General features: G+C 39.5%; 1 protein-coding gene across 12 annotated transcripts in view; it reads left to right on the top strand.

The window, feature by feature from the left end:
• Nucleotides 1-282: 282 nt before the first annotated feature.
• Nucleotides 283-8028, top strand: part of PTPN13 (protein tyrosine phosphatase non-receptor type 13) — a 193061-nt gene continuing 185315 nt past the window's right edge. For 7 of the 12 annotated variants that reach the window (XM_019806238.2, XM_034671578.1, XM_019806241.2 and 4 more), the window contains exon 1: nt 284-773. The gene's annotated coding sequence lies outside the window, so the exon portion shown is untranslated. Of the gene's footprint in view, nt 774-8028 lie in introns of all 12 variants that reach the window. The other 5 variants (XM_019806210.2, XM_019806223.2, XM_019806208.2 and 2 more) reach the window with 2 other exon arrangements.

Below are 8028 nucleotides of genomic sequence, written 5' to 3'. Positions count from 1 at the left end.
CACACTGCAGGGGATAGGAACTTTGCGGCCCGGCGATCAACCTGAGGGTCTGGTTAGCCAGAACAGTAAAAGCCAGGCCCTAGGCACCGGTTGTCATGGGAACTCGGGCGCTGGTCTCCCAGGCGACCTCGTCCCTAGGGAGGGGGCGGAACTGGAGGCCGGGAGGCCCAATGAGGCGGAGGGGAGCGCCCGGTCGCCGATCGCTCTCCTGCTAGAGCCCGGGAAGGCTTTTGAGTGACAGGAACGGGGGCGGGGCCGGCGCGGGTGCCTGAGGTGGAGCCGGTGCTGTGCTAGTAGCTCGGGCGGCGGTGGTGCGGCGAGGGTCACACACCATGATCACGGCCCCTAGAGACCGTCTTGCTGGCGCGCGGCACTCCCTAGCTCCCCGGTGCGCCTCAGCCCGCTCGGCAGCCCTCAGAGCCGGCTGCAGGAGTTGAGCCGCCCCGCGCCGGAGGGTTTTGGCGAAGCTCTGGGAGGCGCGCAGAGCACCGGAGGGCGGAGAGGCTACTCCAGCGCTCCGGGGACAGGCGGTCGGCCGGGGTCGCCGCTGGAGGGGCGTTTCCGAGGCGTGGAGGAGGAGGAGATGCTGCTCCTCTTCTCCCCCTCCCCAGGCTCCTTCTTCAGCTCCTTCGGCCCACGCCCGCAGCCGCTTGGTGGAGAAGAGGTGGTGGCTCTCGGCGCCCGAGGCTGCAGCGGGCGGCCCGCCCCGACGCCGCGTCCCCTCAGCCCGCGCCTCGCGCTCCAGTAGCAGGATCGGGTCTCCGGCAGAGCGGGTAAGGACGAGAGCAGCCCTGGGCTGTGGTATGGATTTGCAGAAGTACAAAACAAAGTACACCACGCTCCCTCTCCTCCTCTCCCAGCTTTTGCTCTGGACCCTGAAACCCACTCCTCTGTTGCCTTGGTGGGGAAGGAACTTTTCTTTGGTCGTCGTGGTGAGGTGGCTGGGGTGGGGAAGGATGAGATGAAATTTCATTGGGAATTCGGTAGATCCACCTTCTCACAGGAGGAAAGCCGGATTCTTGGGAATGAAACCTCAGAGGGGGAGTAAGAGATTGCGAGGTGGTAGGGAGTGACATCGCCCCATCCTGCTAGTATAGCGCTGAGTCGTGCGTGCTATGGGAAGGGATCTCGGAGTCTGTTTCTAATTTCTGTAAATGACTGTGGACATGGTGTGGTTAGAGGCCGCCCAGAAGAATGTGTATATGTAAGGGCTCAGAGAAGAGGGGGTGGGAAGGAAGAGGGGCAGAGGGAGAGACACTGCCTGATGCAAGCTCTTTTATTGCTTTTCTTCTCAGTGCCTCAGTTAAATCCCCCACCCCCACCCCGCCTTTGCTCATTTCTGGATTCTAAGTACAGAAAGTTGGAAAGCTTAAGTTTGTCGAAGTCGAGTAAGTTCTTACGAAGTTTAATTGCCCTATGTTGTGAATATATTGGCGAAGGGGGAATGGGGAGAAATATTACGACTGAAATAGATTTGTATCAATACTGTTTTCATTGCCCTTACACATATATGATTGACACCTCCACACACTTCCAACTACTCTCTTCGACAGCCTTGTGTCAGGTTCGTTTAATTGCATCTTTGAAACAACAAACGCGGTGACTTCATAGGGAGCTGCCTGGAGCTGAGTTTACCTCTCAGAAAATGGGGCAATCGGGTTTGTTTTCAAGGCGGGGACTTAAACAAAATGAGGACACCTGATCTGCGGGATGGAGGGCACTGGTAACTAATTAGCAAGACTTAAAAATTTACATCTGTAGAGTTTTACTAAAGGGTGGGAAAATACAGAAAAGTCGCTGTATTATGAAACAAGTGTTGGAATTTTCCCAGATTCGTGATGGCTGGGTTAGCAGGATCAAAGTGAAAACTTGCATCATGCTCACTGGTTGCTTGTGGTGGTGCTTCGATAAACATTATTTCTCCTTTTAATAAGTTAGTATTTTTTATTAAATCTATGCTTGTATTGATTCAGTAAATTCATACAGAGGCGAACTAACTGCTTTATTAACCAATCCTAAATTTATTATACTTTTTCATAAAAACATTGTGTCCTAACTGATGTTCTAGAGGCTTTGTGGGAGTATGTGTGGGGGAGAAGGTAGGGTGGAAGTTGGAATTAAGGCTAGAAAAATACCTATGGTTAGTTATTAGAAAAGATTAATTTGTAAGGACTTTAACTTTCACAATTAGAGAATTATGACTTTTAACCATTATTTAGGTTTGTCTTTTGAATTTATATTTGTGTCACCAAAATATTTACTGCATGTAAAGTCTACTTAGTTTTTGGAGGGCCATTACTAGCATCCAAAAATATTTATAAATAACTTTTCATGTCACAAGTAACACACTCATACTCAAACTGTTAAAACCAATGTCAACTTAAAGGATGAATCTTGGCACTATAATAGGTATCAAAAGTTGCAGAACTTAGGTTATCTTTTTCTGGAGGCCTGCCTCCAATGCAGGAAGTGAATGTGAGAATTGGCTAATCATTTGTTTCTGTGTAGATGATAGGTATCATTCTTTTAAAAAATGGAGTTTCTGTGTTCTTTATTAATAGGAAAAAACAGGTCTAATCCTTGCTTTATTCCACTTTTAATAGGCTAAGGATTGGATGGGGGAGTATTGTAGCTTCTCTTACATCAATTGAGTATATATTTTTTCCAGCTCATCAAATTGCCCAGCCCCAAACATGGGGTGGAGGAGAATGAGGAGGACTACTGGGGATAAGCTACTGCTGCTGCTTCCTCTTTTTTGACAAGAGTTTGTAATTTTTAAATAAATTATGAAACATTTTTTTGTGGTATAATTAAATAGTAATTAATACCATTTGAAATTGAAAAAAACACTATCATACACTAAGCCAGTGCATTTAGGAGTTAATCCTATCAATGTATTCTTATTTTGGAATATGCTTTGGGAGAAGTCTGTGCCATTAATTGGAACAGTAAGCTGAAGGTATTCTTTCTAGCCTCTGATGTAGCTAAATTTGACTCATTTGTGTTGATGTCACTTTACAGGGTAGGGGACTGAAAAAGGAGAAAAGATACTGAGTCTCAGAATAGAAGGATTAGTGCTGATAGGTAGGGTGTGGGTGTCTGTTCTGGATTTCCTTNTTTTTTTTTTTTTTTTTTTTTTTTTTTTTTTTCCTGAGAAGCTGTCTCCCTTAATTGAAAATTAAGATGGGTTGAACAACTAAGGAACTGAATTTTTAAAAGATTGCTTTTAATGAGTAAATTAATGTAAGACTTTCAATGGCCTAGGTTAAAATAAAAGTTCTATACTCAGTGTAAATATGTCATATCAAAACTGGTCTGTATACTGCTCTGTGAAGAGTTCCAGTAATCCTTTAAGTGCAGGGGGTAAAATGAAAAAGTCTTTAAAACCCCTATCTTATTCCTGTTTAGTGTCAGGCAGCTGTGAATAAGCATCTTGTTCTATCCTGTCCGAAGAATGTGTGACTATATCTAATAGCTTATGAGGCAGTAGGAGACCAATTTTTAAGTTCTTAGGATAAAAGGCAGCTACTCCTAAATGGTCTGGTGTAGAGGCTGGTGTAGATTTGAACCATAGACAAACCTGTTTTTCCCAGTGCTTGCTATCAGATGCCTGGATAATGCGGGAGCAGGGACTGGTTAAGCACCTGTTTTAGTGTTTGCCTTATCCTGTGCTCCCCTACTAAATCCTGTTTTTTCTTTTTCTTTTCCNTTTTTTTTTTTTTTTTTTTTTTTTTTTTTTTTTTTTTTTATTCCAGTGTGAAAATTTAACGAAACAAACCTCCCCAGGGAGAATCCTTCTGCTATAGAATAGAGTATGGACTTTACTGTTTGATAAACACATGTCCAGTCCTAGAGAATACCTTTAAATCTACTTTCCACATCTGTAAATAAATTAATAATATCTACCTCCCAAGGTATGCTGAGGATGAAATTAAATAATATACACGAAATTGGCAAAGGCAAGTAGACATTCAATATTTAGTTTATTTCCTTTCTAATCTTTTACATAATTGAATAACATTCACTGATTAAAAAAATTTGTGATTATATAACCCAAATCATTTCTGAATATTTAGATTATGTAGCTCATATTTAGCCCTCAGGTGTTTTGGCTTGAATTTGGGTTGTCAAAGGCCCTCTTTGCCTACCAGCAATGCATACTGCATCTATGCTTAATAAACAGTTTCTCATTTTCTTTCTAGTTTAGTAATACTCAGCTCTGGCTGCATGTTAGAATCACCAAGGTAGCTAAAAAGTTTTTATGCCCAGGACTCAACCCAAAGCAATTAAACCAGAAGCTTGAGGGGATGAGAACCAGGCATCCATATTTTTGGAAGCTCCATGAGAAAATTACAACTTGAAGCCAAGTTGTGAACCAATATTCTAGTTGTCTCTAGAAAATGAGTATAGGAAATTTGTCCCCACAAATGCAGCGAGATTTTTATTTTGTGTCGTAGTCCTTTCCTCTTCATAAGTCACAAGAATTAAAAAAACAAAACTATGTCTCAGAAGCGTCTATGTATGTGCCCATCTACAGGACTTTTACTATTTGAATCAGAATTTAAGGTACCAGTATTTCCCTCTACTTCTTTAGTGCAGCGCTGTCCAATGTTGTAGTCCTATATGCATGTGGCTAAATTTACATTAATTTAATTAGATGCCATTTAAGATTCACTTTCTCATTTCCACTAACCATACCTGAAGTGCTCAGTAGCCACTTGTGGCTAGTAGCTGCTATATCGGACCGCTGAGCTGTGGAACATTTATATAATCACAAAATTCTGTATTACCTGAAGGGTTTTTTTAAAATTTTCATTTTTTATTGTAGTATAGTGATACACTCCCTGGAGGTTTTGAAATTTATATTCCATTTTCTCATCATCTGAAGTGGGCATGTATATTCATTTCCTTCAGATTTATAATTTAAAATATAATATTGTTTATACTTTTTTTTTCTAATGCGGAGAAATACCACATATTTGATGCTTATAGTACATCTTTCCTCGATCTGCATACCTAGTTACAAGGTGAACTGAGAGGTGGAACTTTAGTGTACTTGTGTGCATTATTTGTTATCAGTATGCCCTGAATCTAACCAGCGGCTTAATTGCCCTTGTGTACTCCCAACAGTTTCAAGTCGGCATATAGAGAAAGTCATCATTTCAATTCAAGTATTGGAATGTGGTTCAAGGTTTTTCTGTCAGGTGAAGGTGTTTTTGTTTTTTTGTTTGCTTTTCTTTTAGTTATAGAAACTCTTAGTTGTCATGTGATATGATTAAGTTTTCCAACAGAAAACTATCATATTAGTTTTAACATGAACATACAGATGCATGAGTGACTTTATTTTTTCCCACAAGGGAAAACATCCCCTTCAACCAAAAAAATGAGGTTTCTAAACAATTTGAGGGGTTGGAAGCTAACACTATGTCATGAATTTTATTGGTGTTTACCACTTGTTAGCTACTGATGCACAGCTTAGAAGAAACGGTACCATGTGTGTAATCCATCTCACTTGTATACCCACCTCCCCAAACACCTAATACCAGTTTCCTTTATTGGTTTAGTGTGCTCTGAGTAGACATGGAAACAAGTTATTTTCAATTAAAAGTGTTCTTTTTTTTTTTTTCTGTTGGTAGGTGGTGCATTTCTTTTTACATAAACGCATGCTTTTTTTTTTTTTACCTACTCAGATGCAAGTTGCATCCAGAACAATGAGAGTTATTTAATTGAAAGGATGCTTGATGAAATGTTTTGTATTCAATCTTGTTTTCATGTTCTGATGCTTTTCCACTTAGTTCTAATATAGTCTATTGAAGAAAAATGGAACTTTTTTTTTGAATAACTTAAATTAAGGTTAGAATAATTGTATAACTTGAGAATGTGGTAGAAATATTCAAAGTTGGTGTTTTTTGTTTCTTTCTTTTTGGGTTTTTTTGGAAGAAAGATAGAGCCTAGGAATTTTCTAAGTATTGTGTGAAAATCTACCAAAGCTAAAATAGCTATACTTCATGAAAGCTAGAATAGGTGTTTATTTGTTTTAAGATTTTATTTATTTATTTGTCAGAGAGCACAAGCAGGGAGAGTGGCAGGAAGAGGGAGAAGCAGGCTCCCCACTGAGCAAGGAGCCGGATGCTGGACTTGATCCCATGACCTGAGCCGAAAGCAGACATTCAACTGACTGAGCCCACCCAGGTGCCCCAGGAGTTCTCTCCCTAATACATTTTTTTCCCACCTAAATGGACACTGAAATAATCACTGTTGGTGAGCCAAGCTAGCTTAGTGTTCTTCTTGTGGCTGTATTATGAATCGGGACCAATCTGACCACATTCTGATGTCCAGCTCCCTTTTTAATTGTTCTTTATTCAGTAAGTATACATTGAATTCCTATTCTCTGCCAGACCCTCTGCGAGGCACGGAAGGGACACATTTCTAAGACAGCAGATAAATGGAATAATCTATGGCCGCATAGCTTTAATTTCTTGAATTCATGCCAACTAAGTCCATCTATTGACAGGATATACTGACATAGAACAGCTGTGAAGATAAAATTAAGCAACATGTAAATTGCCTTGTAAAACATTATAAATACATGTGTACCTATCTGAGTATATATTAATTGTTTTTAGTTGCAGCTGTGCCTGGTGTTGACCACTCCTGCTTCATTTAGAGAGACAGAATAGCATGGTATTTAGGGAATAGACTCTGGAGCTAGTCTGCTTGGGTTTTGATTTCTTTTTTTTTTTTTTAAGATTTTATTTATTTATTTGACAGAGATAGAGACAGCCAGCGAGAGAGGGAACACAAGCAGGGGGAGTGAGAGAGGAAGAAGCAGGCTCATAGCGGTGGAGCCTGATGTGGGGCTCGATCCCAGAACGCCAGGATCACACCCTGAGCCGAAGGTGGACGCTTAACGACTGCGCCACCTAGGCGCCCCTGGGTTTTTATTTCTGACTATGATTTAGTTTGTGTAAGTTTCTTAACCTTTCTGTACTTTAGTTTCTTCATCTGCAAAGTGAGGATAATGATCAGGCCTCTTTTATGGGATTGTTTTAAGGACCAAATGTTGTAAGCACTTCGAGCAGTGCCTAATGCAAACTAAGTATTCAATAAATATTAGCTGTTATTATTTTTGATATACTCGGATGTGTAACAGTTTGTTTGCTATTGTTGTGTTTTTTTAAACACTGGGTAAAGGTAATATATGAACTTAAATGTGCTTTTTTGTTTCAGTTTATGGCACTACTTCGTTCCTCAGGTTACATGTTTCTTCCACTTATGATTTGCAGTTACTGATATATGTGATGTGTGCCTGAGTTTTATACACTTAGTGGAACTTGTAAAAATAAATGTCATTCTCTTCAAACTACTCATTTTTAGAAATGAAAAACATCTCCTGTTTTGGAGTTACTTTTGAAACATACAGCATGTTTTTCTGAATCTTGTTTTTGGTGGTATATCTCTTTAAGAGTAGGTTTGATTCAATTAAATAATAGATTTATTATTGTTTTAGAAAGGTGAGTGTTTAAAGAGTATAATTTGAATTAAAATGAAACATGTTTATAAAGTAAAAGTGATTTTTAAAATATGGCTGTATATGTAATTAGAAAAGAGAGTCCTGGAAATGTTTCTGATGCTATGTTTTAGGACAAGGGTGTGTATCCTTCTAAAGTATCTATTTAGAACAGTAACACTCTCAGATACATAAAAGCTAGTATTTTTAAATGTACATGCTCACAGTCTCACAAACACACGGACTTATTACCTAATATTTATAAATCTTATGTTGCTGTGCTCCTGGGAGTATTCTGTAGCTTAAAATTGTTTAGAATAAATTTTGGGACATACTTCCTAACTAATACTGTGAACACGTTTACAGTCTTTAATATGCTAATATAACTTACTAATCTCCCAGATGATATGTATATAGTTTTCATTTATTTGTCTATAACTACAAAATTCATAGTACATCTCTTATTTTTTTTTTTTTTTTTTTTTTTTTTTTTTAAATTTTTTTTTTTTTTTTTGCAA

This window comes from Ailuropoda melanoleuca, chromosome 11 (assembly GCF_002007445.2).
Source record: "Ailuropoda melanoleuca isolate Jingjing chromosome 11, ASM200744v2, whole genome shotgun sequence".
Lineage (NCBI taxonomy): Eukaryota > Metazoa > Chordata > Mammalia > Carnivora > Ursidae > Ailuropoda > Ailuropoda melanoleuca.
This window is presented reverse-complemented; position numbering and strand designations above follow the sequence as displayed.